Genomic DNA, 18676 nt, shown 5'->3' with positions numbered 1-18676 from the left:
GTCACTTTATGTGTCAGTATCTGCGAAACAAAAATGTTGTGTGTCAGTTAAACGAAACAGGGGCCAAGTAAACAGTTGGTGCGGAACACTTACGAAAAATTATTGATTTCCAAACCATCCTGTAGAATCGCGGTAAAAAAAATCGGCGCACCGTGACCTCGTAGCCGAACAATTCCAGGCTGAATGGGGAACGTCTCCGGAAGCGGAACGCCCGCTCAGATACATAATACTTCGGAATCGGGTAGATAAGGGCGGGGGCGTAGCAAAGTGGCGTCGAAAAAAGGAGCATTTCTCTGGCGGCGATACGGGGCGTCGCGTCGCGTCGCGTCCCGTCGGTGAAAGGCCGCGAAAGTATGAGCGAGAATTGCTATCAGCTCGTGTGCATCGCTCGCAAAAAGTTTTCACGCGCGCGCGACCCTCTTCCCCGAACCTCCGCGAAATATCGCGAAAGTAACTCTCGCGGAAACCATCAAGCCCCTCCCACCTCTCGTTTCCCCCCTCCCCCCTCCGGTGGCCCAAACAGCAGCCAGCTGGAAGACGAACGCGAATATCCCTCGGAGGGATATTTTCCAGGTGGGCGGTGTGGTTCGAGTGCATCGGACGCGGCCGAGTGTGAGACAGTTCGACAGGTGTTCCTACCAAAATCCGGCGAGGTGGCTCGCACCACGTTGTTCGTCTGTCGCCGAGTCTTTAATGGATCCACGGGAAACGGCTTCCGGCTCGCAGTTTTTCCGGGCCGGAGTGCTTTCCCCGCTGATGTTCGCGGGAAGCGGTTCTGTTTCGTTGTTTCAACGGAATGTCGATGTACGGACCTACCTCACTGTCTAACTAGTTCTAACGAGCACCCCGGATCCCCTACCTTGCTTAAGTACCTCAAATATTTCGCTGATTAGTGGTTATACAGCGAAATGTTCAAGGATAGTAGGATTCGGAGTGAAGCAGTGAAAATTGTGTTAAGACACCCTGTATATCTTCTTCAATATTCGCGTAGAGCACAAAAAGACGAATCCAACGAACTCCATGAACGTACCCTTGCGATAACTGAATCTCGAGATATCTCTGTCTGAAAGGTCATTTTTGAATACTCTCAGATAGATTTTGACGCTTTCAGACGCAGATATCTCGAGATTGGAGAATCGTAAGGGTACACTCATGGTAGTCGTTGGATCCGTCTTTGAACGCTCTACAAAAATATTGAGAAGAATATATAGGGTGTCGATTAAAAAAATATCAACGACCTTGAGATTTATGCAAAATGACATCGAAAGAATTTTGTAATTGCGTAATTTCGGTCTCGGCATTTTGCTTTTCATCTAAACAATGGCTTCCCCTCATCGTTTTCCAATTTAATCCAAAGTTTCAGCTTCCAAAAATGTTTGTGCTTCAACCAAGTTGAACAAACGTTCCTCGCGGAAGATTCTGCGGACCACCCGGACACGGCGCAAATCTCCAACGGAAGAAATTGCGAAATTTTGAGAAATGTTCGCGCTGCCGAACACTTTTCACTTCTGTAATATCCATCGGTCCGGAGAGGTCCAAGTGTCACGAAACTGTGGAAGTAGTTTAAGAACGATAAGCTCCTCGGAGCGGTCACTCCGGTATGGCTTAGCCTCTCCGGGGAGGGTTGCTTCCCGAATGAACCAAGTTTTAAAGTGCATCGCGAAATTGTATATTACAATCGCGAGTTCCCGAAGTGATTTCGACAATTCAACGAGGAAAGTCTCTGCGTAATAACGTCCCGAACCTCGCCGAGGACTATTGAGACCTCGCAAGTTCCGAGCTTAACGTGATCGACTATATAAATATAAAAGCCGCCGTTCCGTCGTCCAGGCCAAATGTTTGGTCCACGAACAGCGGTGTCTGTTGGGAAGGAAGTTTTCGAGTTTCCCACTTTCTCATTTTAACGACTGGGACGCGAACGGTCCCCGAAATTCGATTATCTCTCGAAAAGTTCGCCAAATTCAGGCGACTGCTCTGGGAAAAATATTTCGAACGGTTTTCCGCCATTTTTGTCGGTAGCGTGCACACAGTCTTCGATTTTACGGATTGAAAATAATTGTTGTTTAATTTTCTGGGACTAGAGAATGCAGGAAAATAAATTTTTCTTCTTTTCGTGTCCAGCAAAGTCAGAAAAGGTATTTTGCAATTTGTTTTTCTTATCGATCACCGGTTAATAAATTGTATAAATGATGAATCACAGTGGGGGGTTCGCATCACTTTCGTTTTCGAAATTTTGAATTTTTGAATTTTCAGTTGCACTATGAATATACCGAATTTCATGAAAATAATTTAATTGTCCGAAAACGCAATTTCTCCCAGCCCAATTAATATAATTTTAGCGGGATATTGAATTTATTCCCATTGAATTCAATCCCGTCCATTTCGTCCGGCTGTTACTTTTTATCATGTTTCAATTATTTTCCACGGGACTCCATTGTTCTCGGAGTGAGCGTCTCCCGATGTGTAATGCAAGAAGATGCGACTGCACTTAATGGTGCATTGATTGAACTTTATTCGGAACGTTCGACTGAGAAAGTTCGTTATTTAATTGCTCTCTAATGTTCCGATTAAAGTGCGCGTGCCTCGAATCGATAAAACTTCTTTATGGGGGAAAGAATTCAATTTTCCTCACGGAAATAAGAATGTTTAGTGTAGACTTTGTAAAAATATTTATTCTTATTTTTCAAGTATTATTATTTAACATTTATGTACAAAATTCTTGTTATCGATGATAATAGTGCATTCTACGAGGAATAATTAAATTTTATCTGGTTTTGTCAGACGATTTCGGTTTATATTTATGCACAATATTATTGCGTATAATTGCATTATTATATGGAGATGATTGATTCTTCTAAATAATTCCTATTCATTCTGCTTCACGTTATTCGCTAGTGCAAAATGTAGTTCAATTACCGTGATCATTTTAATAGGACAGATTCTCGATGACACGCATGTGTGATGGCGGACTCTAATGAGAATTAATGTGTCACATAACCTATACGCGATAAGATTGATGCGCGTTCGCGAAACTGTTAAGCACGAGGCAGCTCTGCTTTGCATGGATTAATATATTAACATCCAAAAAGGCGTTACAATCGTCTAATAACTTTCTTTTTTCGAATTTCATTTTTTCCTTTAACCCTTAGCCTTTTACCAACATATTTGTAACATTTTCCTTGTTAAAATGAGTCCAAACACGATACAATTTGGACGATATTCACTTGTTCAAATTCATGATTCAGTAGAACGTCTATTATCCGAACCAACAACAGAATTCTCCATTAAAATTGTTCAACTAACTAATATATACAGGATGGTCCAAGAACCACTAGATCACTTCAAGATGAGATAGCCCTTTCATTTTTCAAAAATTCACTTTTATGATTTTATAAACAAATTCGAATTTTAGATAGTCCAGTGGCTTTTGACTTACCCTGTACGACTTAATTCATTGTCCAGATCGGTGAATAGTCAATGTAAAACCGTATCAAGGTAACTGTTCTATTGTCCGAATACACGTGTCCCGCTGATTAGTTCGGATAATCGAGGTTCTCCAAAATTACGATTTTAACCAAGTAAATATACTCCAAATTGTATCGTGTTTGGACTCGTTCTAACCAGAAAAATGTCGCGAACACGTTCCAAACGCGTTAAACAAAAAGCAAATAAAAACCAAAAAGTTATGTCCCTGAATCAGTATTGTCTCACCGATACCGGTTTCGACATTTTCATTCTGTTCCAGAGTCAAGTTGAATTTTCATATTTTTCCCTCGCGAACAATACGCTTCAGGACTTTCATTGCATCAAAACCTGTCGATGATCGGAGTCATTGGCGTACTCCCGATCAAATATCAACTTGCGAACAACAGAGTACGAGGCCTGTGTAACGTCTACACAGAAACGAATCCCCGAAATCTCGATGGAGGAAGAAAAGTCGGTTGAATCTAATTTACGACGGGCTACGTGTCTCGCGGTACACGGTCTCACACGAGATCATCCGCTACAGTCGGTGTGCACACCGAGAGACAAGGGAGAGCTCGGCAACGGATACGGAATCGCGGCCGTAATATTTCTTCGATGCGGCTTCTTTTACGATTCTTGCGGGACACCGTAAGAAACGAACGGGGTTGCTGCACGGGTATAATAAAGCGTTGCTCCCACCCTTCCCTCCCCTCCCCACCCCTCCGCCCTGCGATGGTTCCATGGTTTCCGGATTTTCTTGCTCTCTTTTCTGCCCGCTGTAACTCTCCACCGAGAGATGCCCGGAACCCGCGGAAACCCGCCACAGGATAGAAATTGATGGAGCACATAATTTCCACGGGAATCACGATTTTTTTTATCTCGAGCAGCTGCTCGACGACTTTCTGCAGCTCGGCTTCGTTCCAACCCTTCACCCTCGCCCCACTCTATCCTCATATTGTCGTCATTTTTAAATTCATGAACGGTATGGACACTTCTCAACTAGACCTCAAGGTCACCGATACTTTTCTTAATCGACACCCTGTATATACTTCTCGATATTCCTGTAGAGCGTCAAAAGACGAATCCAACGAGTACAATGAGCATACCGTTTCGATCATTCAGTCTCGAGATATTCGTGCCTGAAAAATATTTTTTGAAAAGATTCGACACTTTCAGACACAAATATCTCGAGACTGAATGATTGTACCGATATGGTCATTATACTCATTCGATTCAGCTTTCCGTGCTCTACAAAAATAGGGAAGAAAAGATATAAAATTCCATTAAAAAACTTCCGGTGACCTTGAGATCTCGTCAAAAGAATGCTCTCGAGAAGACTATTCATACGAAAATGAACGAGGCAGATATTTAGGCGAACCTCTTGCGCCGGAACACCCTGTATAATAGTGTTTCGAGGTAATTTATTAGTATTCAAACCTTATGTTTATTAAATAAGTAAAAACGGTTACACCTTAAAATTAGTTGAAATTCTTTCTTCTACGACATAAAATTAAAATTTGTTCTCAAAAAATTCCACAAACCACCACACATTAACCTAATACATCAAACAAATGGACAACCATTAAAATGGTTTCCAGGTTCGTCAAAATGGCCACGCAATGGCGTCTGCAGAGCTCCGTTCTCGTTCGATCACTCGACAGTTCTTGACCTTGCGAGTTGCCCGAGGGATTATTCAAATTACGCGGAAAATTCTTCTGAAAACAGTTCCATTCAATTTCCATTTGGCGAGGCGGTGGGGCTTTTTCCCGTTAAACGCGAGCATAAAGCATCGACCTGGTCGTAAAGAGCATAAAGCCCCGGAGTAGAATATCGAAGTCGTCGTCGGGCCGGCATGGCACTCTCGCCACAGAAATGCATCGGGGAGTGATCCGATACCGTTTCGTCGGTCGCGGCAAGATACCGGACGATATGGGAAATCGATGGGAAAAATCGGCGGCCCGTAGCGAACGTGACAAAGGTGCCCCCATACCGTCTCGTTGTTTCCACGGTGTGTCCATTTCCGCGGGCCAAGGAACCCGCATCGGGACCATCGGGATACGCAACGGTAATGCTCGCGATACGGATTTACTGCGGCATGCAAATTTATTGGTATATTATTCACGGATTTTCCTTGACCACGTTTTCCATCGTCTTCGTTCCTACGGAGCAGGAACTATGAGTGAACTAAAATTCGACTGAAAGTGCCATTTTTCGCGTGGATCTACCGGTTACATGGCACTTTGAATAACTCAAGCTGAAGTGTCTCCTACACGTTTGTATGTCAGCTGTTGTATGTGAATATTTTTTTAACGATATTTCAAGGTCGGCGGAATTTTTTCTTTTTTTGGTATTCTTGTAGAGTTTCGAGAGACGAATCCAACGACTACAAGAAACATATGGTTACGATTATTCGATCTCGAGATATTCATGTCTGAATGCATCAAATACTTAGAAAAAAAACTTTCAGACACGAGTATCTCGTGATTGAATAACCGTAACCATATGTTTATTATATTCGTTGGACTCGTTTCTCCAGGCTCTACACAAATATCGAAGAAAAAAATAAAAGGTTTTGTTAAAAAAAATATCGACAGGATTGGAATCAAGTTAAAAAATGTTCTTGAGGAATGATTCTTTCCACTTTTATATGTATCCACTGTTACATGAAGATTTGTATAAATGAAGTATGTATAGTCAGCAGGAAGAGCAACGTTGTTCCGAGTAATCACGAGTTAATTGACGTGCTCTGAATTAGGAAAAATTAGATGCTCGTGTTGCAAGATGAACGGCTGTCGAGCCGCTGAAGTGGCTACGCTGCTGCTGTTCGTCATCTTGCGCGCCTCCTAATTGCTTCTTGCGTAATTGTCGTTAATTAAACGAGTCGCCGAAGATTGTGTCCGTTGCCGTTTAATTACGGCAAGGATTCATTAACGAAAAGGTAGGTGTCTGACAAGAACAAAACAGCGCTCTGGCGTCCGACAGGAGCTCATTCTGATCGTGGTTAGCGCAGGATAACAGAGCGCCAAAAGATCAACTGCGCGCTGCAAACACCCTTTTGAGTTTGGAACTGGCAAATTATACTAGTTAGCTACGGTTGTTTCAGTATGCTCTACCTTGTCCTACGCCATTTCCTTTCATTTTAATACGGATTCCTTTAAGCACATTGTACCTACACAAGAATTTGCGTTGGAGATCATTCCTTTACGAATTTTCAAGGTCATCGGTATTTTTTAAATTGAAACCCCGTATATTCTTTTCGATATTCCTGTATAGAGCGTCAAAAGACGAATCCAACGAGTACAATGAGCATACCGTTTCGATCATTCGATCTCTAGATATTTGTATCTGAAAAGTATTTTTTGAAAATATTTCACATTTTCAGATGCAAATATCTCGAGATCGAATGACCGTAACGATATGGTCATTATACTCATTTGATTCGTCTTTTTGCGCTCTATAATAACATCGAGAGAAAATTCGAAAATTTTAAATTTTATTTTAAAAAATATACCGATAACCTCGTTAAGGAATAACAACTTTGCTCTGAATTAGCCTAGGGACACTGCATCAAATTATACTAATAATACCATTACTCTAGCGCTATTCGCGACCCCATAAAACCCCACCAGAGTCCTCCCCCTCCGACAAACCCGTAACCAATTAAAACCGTTGACGTCCCCGTGGCGTTCAGGTCGAGGAACGCGTTTCGCGGGTCGATCCCCGGCCGCAATAGTAAACGCGATCATATAATATGCACGCAATCGGTGGAGGATATATCCGAAATTGCCCCGGTGTCCGGGATTTCATTATTCAAACCCTCCCCTCGTTACACACCCCCGTACCAGCCCGTGCAGGACGTATTTTCCCCGTGCGGGCGTGCGAGCGTCACAAATAATTCCGTCTCTGCATAAATCGTCGGGACAACGTTTCCCCGGGCCTGGGGTCGAATTACAGGATAGGCCGGTTCCGCCCTAAATACGTCGACCTTTTTGTCCCGCGCGTAAAATTCCTCTCTGTCCCTCTCGGTCCGTTCCGAATTCACTCTCCCCGTTCCACCCGCGCTTTTCGATATTCAATTGTGTTTATCTCCGCCCCACGATCGACGGGGTCTCTTTCGGGCTGGCCTCTCGCTTCTGGATCGCGGAACAGGATACAGGAGGATACAAACGCGGGCCCCCGTCGTCCATATGGGCCCTCTCCTGGCCCGCGTTCCTCCCGGTTCTGTTCCACGCTCGCAGGGTTTATTGCCCGACCGAGCGAAAATCCCCGTGCGAAAATTCCTCTCGGACGTCGCTTCCGCATCCGCCGCGGAATTGGACATAAATTTACGCCGGCTACACGCCCCGCGCTCCGCCGAACCCTTCCCCCAACCCTTCTTTCATTTTGTTTTCTTTTTCTTTTTTTTTTTTTTTGGTTTTCCGAACCGCGAGGTTTGATTTTGCGCGCGAAAACGCGGTACATCTGCGAATAGGGGACAACGTTGCTCGACTTTTGCTCGGGTTTAGTCGCTTCGTGTATCCTAGACTTTAATTGTCACGACTTTTACGTCTCGATTGTTGGTAGACTATTTGTACGATGTGATAAACAATTGCCAGAAATCGCAGCCATTTCTTTGTCTCGTCATTGGGCTGTAATATAAATATGTTCAATTATGCATTTTCATTGATTAGTACAGAATTTTATAGTGCAAAGTTTGTCGTACTAGTTTACAGTACTTGTACAAATACGACGTTTATTCGGGAATTTTTCTCACATTTTTACTGAAAAGGTGCGCAGGCTGTCTATAGCGATGTATTGTTTAGTAGTTAATTATTGCAAGACTGAGAATTTTTATACAAACTAAAAATTGTTTAACAAGCAGAAGTAAAAGCTAAAAAGCAGAAGTGAAGATTCGTTTCCCCTTTTAATAATTTTGACAAGTCGAGAATCATATTTTCATTTATCTCCAATAATCCATTTATTAAATTCGCAGTCTAATTGTAACGTTTCTTGTAACGACTAAATAATAAAAGTTCTATCGATTCCTACGGTCCGGTGTATTTTCATATTTTGCAGATTTCATTTGAATATTCCGACATATTTCAAGCGCACGAACATCCGCTCCATCTAGTAATTACTGTGCATTAAGCTTAACAAACCATGTATAATTGTCTGTTTTCCAAGTTGCGCGATGTTTCCCCGGTATAGTGAGCGTCTCAGGAAACACGTCGCCATTAAAGGTTACTTGACAGAGAATCGGGGTGGCGATTTCGCATGTAAATAGGCGGATCGTATGCATAAATGTGCGACGGCGTGCGAACACTTCCGGTCAAACAGATTGCACAGTTTTATATTACAAACAATTTTAATCAAACTGAAAGATACAACAAATAAGAAAAGTGTTAAAATAATACAGATCGGACTCTCGATTGGACTTTATTCAATTTTTAAATATGCATCTCCGTTTAATTATATTGACCATTAATTATGGGAGCATTTTTAAATTAAAATTCAAAAACAAAATTAGGTTTAACATAAGTTACGTCAAAAATGGGAAAAAGTAATAGGCCAGAATGGAAAATTTGTTATTGAATAAATTATACTGAATTACTAGTTTATACTCAATAAATATATAAAGAACTATCTCACCTATGCCACAGCACATATTAATTTATCAATATAAAACGTTAATAAATAGAATGGAAAAACTTTGTGAGAATTGGCGCCTTTGGAAAGCGATCGCGTTATAGTATTGTGTGTTATGTTTTCGAATCTTGCATATTTTGTTTTCGTGCTACGACTGCTCGTATTTCAGTCGCATAAATACGCGCAGCGTAATGTTTTTGCCAGTGATGGAACAAGTACAGTGAATTCATAAAACGGCGGGGGGTGCTGACAGCGCGTTTTGTATGTTGGCGATCTAGATCCCAGGGGTGAGATCGAACGAGTGATTTTCGAGGTTCCATGGAACTTACGAGAGGGTGGCAAAATCTAGTTTCAGGGCAGGACAAGGTCTGACGTTTCAGCAATCTAGGTGGACAGGGTGGAATTTATGTTTTTCGACTCTTGCTACTTTCTCTGCTATGGCTGCAACAGCATTCGGTAATGAGTTCGTAGAATCACATTGAACATAACCCAGACCTACCTCGAACGTTAAAGTTAATTAAGGAAAATTCACTGACGCATTGTATATGATCACTTTCCAACGAGACTTTTTTCATCGACACCCTGTATATTCTTTTCGATATTCCTGTAGAGCGTCAAAAGCCGAATCCAACGAGTACAATGATCACACCGTTTCGATCATTCGATCTCGAGATATTCGAGCTTGAAAAATATTTTTTGAAAATATTTGACACTTTCCGACACAAATATCTCGAGAACGAATGATCGTAACGATATGGTCATTGTACTCATTCGACTCGTCTTTTCGCGCTCCGCAATAATATCGAAGAAAAATCGAGGTTTGACCATGTTGATCTTTGAACTTTATATATTGAATATTATAAAAATTAAAATTGACCTTTCGAAGAATGAACTTTTATGAATTACCGTTCGATAACGAACAGTGCCTTTTATCGAACGGCGACTTTTACCGAATAGTGACGTTTATCAAACAGGGATCTTTATTGAACGTTGACCGTCGAACATCCAGCATCGAGCATCGACCATAGCCATCAGTAATCGTATCATCGATAGTCCGATTGCAGACGGTCGGACAAATGGCTGGATAATTCATATCCGTTCGATTCCGCGCGGCGTGTGCGTTGCACACCTTTCATCGGGATCCATGCAGCAGCGTCGAAACAGATCGGAGATATGGACAAAGGCATCCGTTCTGTTCCGTTCTGTTGGCTACATTTTAGGTCACCGATGTCACTAGCCGGGCGTTGCGAATGACGCTCATTGTTTCGCGGTGAACGGTGTTTACGAAATGTAGGCTGCGCTATCTGCGAAAGATAATCGAGCTTCGTTTCCCTCCGAGGGCGACGCGCCGCGCAGAAAAGATCGATACTGAACGCGATCGAGATTAGTGAACCGTGATATAAGAACACGGGTGTACTGCTCTCTGCGACTTCGCTTCGCGTCGACACGCCGATCCAATGGAATGCTATTGAAATGATGCTTATTGATGAAGCCCGGTTCCCATGACTCCACCGCACCGAGATCCCATTGTTTTTTTTTTCCCCTCCCCTTCGACTCGTTTTCTATCATTTCCTCTCTTCGCGAGCTACGGAATCAAACGATTACTTGTCGGCGCGGTTAACGTTCCCGAAAAGAGAAAGTCGAACGGCTGTTTCGAAAATTTCCTGTGCTCAACTGGCTGCACAATTTTACGATCAACCCTCCCCTAACACGGTATTCTGGAAATGCGATTTCGATAGAACACGATTTTATTTGACACGGTTTCGACAGAACGCCGACCAAATGAACCAAGCGTTAAAATAGAATCGGCTGCAGTGATTTCTCCGTATATGTCGCCGAGGCCTGGATGATAAACGTCGCAGAACTATCCCCACCGCGGAGTATACCCCGCGAGGGGCCTCGGACGCCGAGGAGTGTAAGGCCGCGTGGATCAAAGAATAGTACAGTGATTTCTTTATATATGTCGCCAAGGCCTCCATGATAAACGTCGCGGAATTATCCCCACTACCGCCGGGTGTACCCCGTGTGGTACTTCGAAGCTCGAGAGGTGTGTAAACATAACACGGCTCGGGTATGTCTCCTGGACGTTATATGTCGCTGGCAAGACCCGTGTTGTTGACATATATCGAGAAAACACTGTATATAATCTCAACAAGGAGGCACGTTCACGGTTAACAAAAATGTAAAATAAACGGTGCCGTCCACCATTCGTCGTTGAGAAACGAAATTTCCCGGGGACAGATCGGCGGTCACGTTTTTTCCCAGGGCTGTTTCCCGAAGATTGATTCTAAAGATCCGCCACCAAATAAAAGAAAACCCGTTACGGAACGTCGGAAGGGAACGGCAAAAACAAAGAGAGAGAGAGAGAGAGAGAGAGAGGGAGAGAGGGGGAACATGGAAATAGCCGTCGAGGGTATTCGAGGGGAGGGGAGGGGAGGGGAGGGGCAGAAGCCCGGCGTTGTTTCGCGTCGAGATCGACGCGCAGCTCCAATATTTTCTCGTTAGAAGTTTTCAGCGTTCTATTAATTACAAGCTATCGTTTCCCGATCGTGACGAGGCGCGGAGTTTTCGTCTGGCGGGCATCGGCCGTCGGGCGTCGTTAATTCCGAGCGGCGCGACTCTCTCTCTCTCTCTCTCTCTCTCTCTCTCTCTCTCTCCCTCTCTCTTTCTCTCCGTTTTCGAGCCGGCTCGTTGATTCGGCCATTTTTCACGCATGCCCGCGTCCTTCTCCGGCAACGTGGCCGTTCCTAGCCACGGTCGGCATCTACAGAGTGATCCCGATCCTATGGTGCAACCGGAAGAGAAACAATAAGTCGATATAATATACAGGGTCATCCGTTTTTAAACGGCCAAACGTCAACCAGCTATAGAGGACCCCAAATGGAACAACTTTCACCCCTAACACTTTTTTTGATTCGAAGTTATTTCATTCAGTCTCCACGGCGTGCCCCATGTCAAAAAAAAAAACCAAGATCCAAAGGTCATACAAGAAAGTTGACTTAATAAAAAAGATGCCCCTTTTTATTTTAAACCAAACAAAGGAAAAGTCATCAAGATACATAATTGCAGTCCTAATATATTTAATCTTAAGTGAACGCAAAAAATGACGGGTTTTTGCAATTATCTAAAAATCAAGACCGAATCAAAAAAAGTGTTAGGGGTGAAAGTTGTTTCATTTGGGGTCCTCTATAGCTCGTTGACCTTTGGCCGTTTAAAAACGGATGACCCTGTATATATATATATAATTAGTCGATAACCTGGAAATTTTGTCCTAGAAGGCCACAGGTCGGATACCATGTCTGATTATGATCTGACAATTCTACTGATTGCTCAGACTAATGCTCGAGGACCTGACCGATTTTCAGAGTCGATCCAGATGAAGTCTCGTTTTCGGAACAGTTTGCGACATATTTTCGACTTTCAGCGACGTTCTGATGATCATAGAGACTTTGGGCTCGAAATGCTTGTTACCGACACGTTCGTGACAGTTTCCCGATTAAAATGATCCCACACACGACACCATTTCGTTCATTTTCAACCGTTTAATCCACGATTCGGTGAAACCTCTCTTATCCGAACTCGTCAAAGAGGGCATTCGGTTCACAGAACAATTCTTCAGCTAGATCAAATCGTTCCTAATGTACGGGCTGCGGGTTTTATGCATTTAGAACAAACATAGTAAGCTCATTGAAACTTTTACAATTTTTATTTTGCATAAATTTTCGCAGTCTACTGAAACATAGAACGAGTCCTGCTTTACATGAATCGTTTTATATTGAACCATTTATTGGCCCAGCCAATGACGAATGCAATACAGAAATAGGTTACGGTTCGGATAATAGAGGTTCCACAAAATCGTGTATTGCTCCGGCAAATCAGCTCCGAACTATATCGTGCTTGGACTCGTTTTAATCGGAGAAATATGGCGAACACGTTACTACAAGTTTCGTTAAAAAATTATTGAGATCAGGAAAGTTTCATCACATTTTGTCAGATTTTAGGCACAGTTGGTCGCTTGGAGGACATTGGAGCGCTTTTTGCTGGCAGAACGGTCGCGTTTGCGGCTGCATGTACCACCGGATCGGGAACAGCCTGTACACAGTAGGCAGCGGCAACGATATCGCGTGCCTATTTCCACGAAAAACCACTGATGAAGACGAACAGCCGCGAGCAACCGGCAATGCGATAGACCGTGAACAGCCGATAACGCCTGCCGCCTCGTTGCTTCTGTCACGCACTTGCGCGCGCGTGCTCGCGTAATTATGATTAAGAACCGTTGATAGATGGCTGGAGCATTTTCTCCTGACCGGCCAATCAGCGTTGCTACATAACAAATTCATACGTACAGGACGACTTTCTACATGATTACGGCTGGTAATCGTCATCCCAGTAATTATATCGATCGCGACACGGTTTGTCGATTTCGGTGACCTTGATGCCGGCCGTCAAGGTGAATATTCCGAGTGACTTCGCGTTTCCGTTCAAAAGTTAGTGATTACGCAAGCGACACCACCCCCTTCTCTAATTTTTATTCGCGGAGACGACATTTGTAAGGGCTACTTCCTATCGAACTTCGTAATTATTATATCTGCACTGGTGGGGACTTGTTTCTGCGAAACAAGATCTCGGAACGAGTATTTAATTAAAGGGAAACATGCTACGTTCGGTTATATCGTGTACAGAGACCATTTCCTGGTCTCCAATTGTTAGAACGTAGAAAATAACAGCGAGCAAGGAAAGCCGCGCCACTAATTTATGCGACATAACTTTTTTACGTTTAATGGTATCGTTACGAAACACTTACCAACACATTCCTGACACCTTCCCGATTCAAACGAGCCCAAGCACGACAGTATTTGGGTCACGCTTACGCCTGTAATCCACGATGTAGTGGAACCTCTCTTATCCGAACTCGTCGAAGAGATGCGGGTTTTCGGTTCGTGGAACAGCTATTCGGCTACGGAGCTGGACTAAAGTTGTAGAGTAGATCGTGTTCTGTGAAAAAAGGATTCGGATCATCGATAAATCATGAAAGATCGAAGGAAAGATTTGAGACAGACGCGAAAGGAGAATATAAATTCTTATTTCGAACTGTGCGCGGGGGACGCGTGTCAAAACAGAGTAGAGTAGCTCTATTCCTCCAAAGAAAATAGAAAAGGCAAGTTCCTCTCTATTTTTGTTTAGTTTCGGGGGCCGGCGAGGCACACCGGGAATATTTATAGCACGCATAACATTATATTTCCGGTGAAAACAGTAGACGCGAGGGTGGCCGGCGCATATTTCAAAGGGAAAGTAAGATCTATAGACGCTTTTAAATTGAAAGGAATCGTCCGCGTTCGGGGGCACACAAAAATGATGGTTATTGTGAAATCGTTCGCGATGCTTATGTTTCTGCGCGGCGGCTACTCGAAGCACCGAAAATGAATATAGCAGGAGGGGTTGGATTAATCAGGCACGAATTTATGGTCCCGCCGCTTTTATTGTTCGCTGTATGAAAAAGCTAGAATATATATGGTCCGCTGGTGACGCGCTCTTATTTATAAACGACATTTATTATTATTTTATTTTTAAACAATTCTTTCCCGTTTCATTCGATTCAATCGGTCGGGGCATAAAGGGCGAAATGTAATATTCTTTCTGAGCATAGTAAATGTCGACAACGAGCCGTGTATTGTACTGTTCGATAGATTTAGCGTTCTGCGTTTTTATTATTATTTGTGATTATTAAAATTTCAAATCGCTTGTTGTGCATTAATTCAATTGATGTTACTAACAACTATACGGTCGTGTGTGGCATTTTTGGTTTTTCACAACCGGGACGTTCTACTTAAAAATCTGAATTAATTATAGTACGTGTACCTAGGTATCCGACATCTGTCACATTTTTTCCAGAATTTTCGCTTACGACCGAATAGGGTAAACAGGTCAGAAACGAACGATGTCCAAAACACGGGTCTAGCCAGTGACATATATCGTCCACGAGATACAATTTTGATCCACGTCGAACGTAAACACAGTCAGCGATACCCCGCGGCAGTGGGGATAGTTCCGGGACTTTTATCCGCTAGGCATTTGTGACATATACAGGGTGGTGGCCCACATAACTCTGAACAGCTCAATATCTCGAAAAAAAACTATGCCATCGATTTTAAAGTTCTTAGTCTTAAATTGCATGGAACTGAAGGGCCTTTCTGACTACATAAACGTGAAGTGGCCTCCCTTCCCTTTTAACGGGGGAGGGGAGGTACCTTTATAATTTTAAATGGAACCCCCTATAAAACGTTACATATTTAGATTCTACAGGAAAAAACAAGTCAATTTTGTCTGAAACATTTTTTGTCAGATACTTCCACGATGAGATATAACAGTTTGAAGTTTCGAGTTGTAGGTACTTGAAGCGCTCGGAAATAGCGTTATGGAATTATACGCGCTCGAGTCCTTTGCTTATTCGTGAAGAAATCAAATGTACTTTAATTTAAATGTTCAAAATGTCCACCACGGGCTTGTAAACATTTATTTACTCGAAACATCAAAGTTGTTCTAACATGTTTTAACATTTCGGGAGTCACTGAAGCGCAAGCGTCACGTATTCTTTGTTTCATATCCTCTTTTGTCGTCGGTGGTTCAAACATAACTTTGTCCTTTACATATCCCCATAAGAAAAAATCTAATGGTGTTAGATCGGGGGATCGAGGAGGCCATTGACGAGGTCCCCCACGACCTATCCATTTGTTCCCAAATTTTTCGTTCAAAAATTGCCTGGTGATCATATATGATATATATGATACATCCGGCTGTATTTTTATGGAATTGTTACTTGGACCACTTTGACAATTACCGGCACATGACAGAGACAGAGCGCAGAGACAAAGGAAGCTCTCTCGACAACCTAGTTGGTTAACGGGATCGAAGATAAAGGTCGTTTTCGGTCCGCGATTCGTTCCCCGACGCAGGGTTTCTGTGTGTGTGTTCTCGGGGGTTGTAAGTTCACGTATCAGCCGTTCCGGCTGCAAGTTTCATGCCGCAGCAGCATTACGTGACACAAAGTCCCGGTCTCGTATTACGAGCGTTGTGGGGGCTCGAAAAGGTGGGGGTGGGGTCGCTTGCGGGCTTATAACAGGGTACGCGTGTCCCGTCAGGCCACCCGTTGCACATTGTGCCACCTTAGACGCGGTCACGTCGTCGTCGTCGTCGTCGGCGTCGGCGTCGGCGTCGGCGTCGGCTAGGTTCACGTTATAGTTCGAGGACCAGGGACACAAAAGCACCGAAGCCCGGGCTTCGCGTTTTCGAAACTTCCCTCGGCGCCCGAACCGAACCCGAAAACCGCGGGGCCATATTCTGGTAATTTTATGCTGGATCGTCTAGCCCCTCTGCTTCAACACCCCCCCCTCTTTAGAATTTTTAAACGAATTAGCCGGGGCCCCGTTCGAATTTCGTGGCGGCCCTCAAACGGTGCCGCGATTTATTGTCCGGGCCCATTATCCAATTGTTGGCGACGCCGATCTCTTCATTGTCCACCGAACGCCGCTGCGAGACCCGGTGGTGCCAAAACCTTTTGTAACACGACGGATGAATGGCCGAACGACTGACCTAACCAATTGGCATGTTCGATTCTTCGATGTTTCTGCGTCGATTCCTCGAGGCGTTGCGCCATTCTTCCGGGGATTAACGCGCTTTGTGCTCGGACCGGCCGGGATAAATGGCTCGTTTAGGGTAGCGAGACGGTGCTAGAATTACAGGTATGACTTGCTCGGGATTTTCATTCTTCAGATTGCCCGGTAGACGGATTGGTTTCGCTGGGAAATCTTTTAACGAACTTGTTTGTCCGTGCGCGCAGGAGGAACAATTTCGCCGGGTGCCATTTTTGTTGGCATCTCGTAACGTCGGTTGTTGCTGGTCGGAGGTAACTTGGTTGACCAGCTAGCTGTTGCGACCTCTTTGGAAAATGTTGCACCTAAGTTGCGTCGCAAAAATTAACAGCTGTTTGAATCGCGTAGCTGTTTTGACGAGTATACCTCGTCGTGACACAAAATATTGCCATTTCTTCGTGACGAGTATGCTCGTCAAACACAGTTAAATAATGTCAGACGACCAGGTAACATTTCCGGGTAACCGTTCAGAGAGGGGTCCACCTCATCGATTTCGGTGACCTTGAAATATGTTCTCAAGGACGTCGTTCCGAACAAGCTTTATATCTAAAAATACCGAGGCCTAGCAGCGGTGACATGTACAGGAAAATTTGTTCAGAATGATGACCTTGACGATATATTTCGAGGTGATCAAAATTGGCGAGGGTGAACCTCTTGCGAATAATTGCCATTTTTAGTTGTAACTGCAGTAATTTTTGCGTAATCGTAATTCAAGGTCAAATTTCGACTCCGGTCGACCCTGTGGCAACCCCTGACTTGACTTTTGAACTATGTCGGTGAACCAGGAAGGTACTCCGAAATTCGGAGGATGCGAGCCTGTCTATTGAAGCGTCCTGTATAGCGCTAGTCCATTTGCGTGGCGATTATCGGTCGGGACGGCCAGTTCGAGCGTAATCAGAGACGAACCGCAGCCCTTCGGTCACTTCGCGTCTTACGTATATCGAAGGTAACGTCTTGATTCGGAGCGGCCACGTGGGCCGCGATTAAACGACGTACACCAGGGCCCGGGGAACTGGTTATCCAACTAATTGGATGGTACGTACCGCCTCCATCTTCTGCCGTCGGTGAGCGGATAGCCGGCGCGGCGCGGCGCGGCGCGGCGCGGAGCGGAGCGGAGCGGCGTGAGAATTAATCCGTTTCTCTCCTCGTTCTCTTTACGCACCAATAAAGGGACGGGCGTACTTTCATTAACTCCCTATATCCGAAATTGCTTCCACCGGATAACCGAGGAATTTCTTCCCGGCCAGATCTACCGTGCCGTCCTCGAAATTATCTATTAGCGGAGCTTCTGCTGCCATGAATCCTCCCGTTCCCTGCCATCGGATCGCCGCTCTTATCGAACCGTGGTGTTAACGGCCTTAACGATCATTAGTTTTCTAGTATTGCGTTGTAACGTTGTACCATTCCATCGTAATTAGGAGGAAAAATTGATCCAAGTCGAAACTGTGCCCTCGAACCGACGAGTTTTTTGAAAATACAACGTGCGGAACTATGGGATTCTATATTTTTATTCAGGCCAGTTTACAGGCCATTTCATGGCGAATCTATTGACATATAATATGTTGATGTTTGGAGGTCATTCAAGGTCATTAATCGCCGTTCAAAACGAATCATCGTTCAACGTTCTCGGAGTTGTTCGCCAATTTAATGCCATAACTTTATGGTTCTTAATTATATTTTTGTGAAACTTTCGTGGACATATTCGCGACAGTTTCCCGATTAAAACGAGCCCAAGGACGGTACAGTTCTCATCATATTTACTCGTTTAATCCACGATTTAGTAGAACCTCGATTATCCGAACCGTTCGGTTAGCTAGCTACTTAACCGTGAATTACTCTGCAACTATACGTCGAACGGTGTCGTGCTTGGACTCATTTTAACCCGGACAGAGTCAGGAATACGTTGGCGAAGGTTTCACGAAGAAATCGCTCTGAAC

At 44.0% G+C, this 18676-nt stretch overlaps 2 protein-coding genes across 2 annotated transcripts in view; one reads left to right on the top strand and one right to left on the bottom strand.

The window, feature by feature from the left end:
• The window catches only part of LOC143358939 (uncharacterized), a 117314-nt gene extending 115015 nt beyond the window's left edge, over positions 1-2299 (bottom strand). Inside the window, exon 1 of the mRNA XM_076796485.1 lies at positions 2296-2299. The gene's annotated coding sequence lies outside the window, so the exon portion shown is untranslated. The remainder of the gene's footprint in view (positions 1-2295) is intronic.
• Positions 1-18676, top strand: part of Stet (stem cell tumor) — a 470503-nt gene that overhangs the window by 93921 nt on the left and 357906 nt on the right. The gene's annotated exons all lie outside the window — the stretch shown is intronic.

Source organism: Halictus rubicundus, chromosome 11, assembly GCF_050948215.1.
Source record: "Halictus rubicundus isolate RS-2024b chromosome 11, iyHalRubi1_principal, whole genome shotgun sequence".
In the NCBI taxonomy this organism is placed as follows: domain Eukaryota; kingdom Metazoa; phylum Arthropoda; class Insecta; order Hymenoptera; family Halictidae; genus Halictus; species Halictus rubicundus.
The sequence above is the reverse complement of the archived record's forward strand: the minus strand, read 5'-3'. Positions and strand labels throughout refer to the sequence as shown.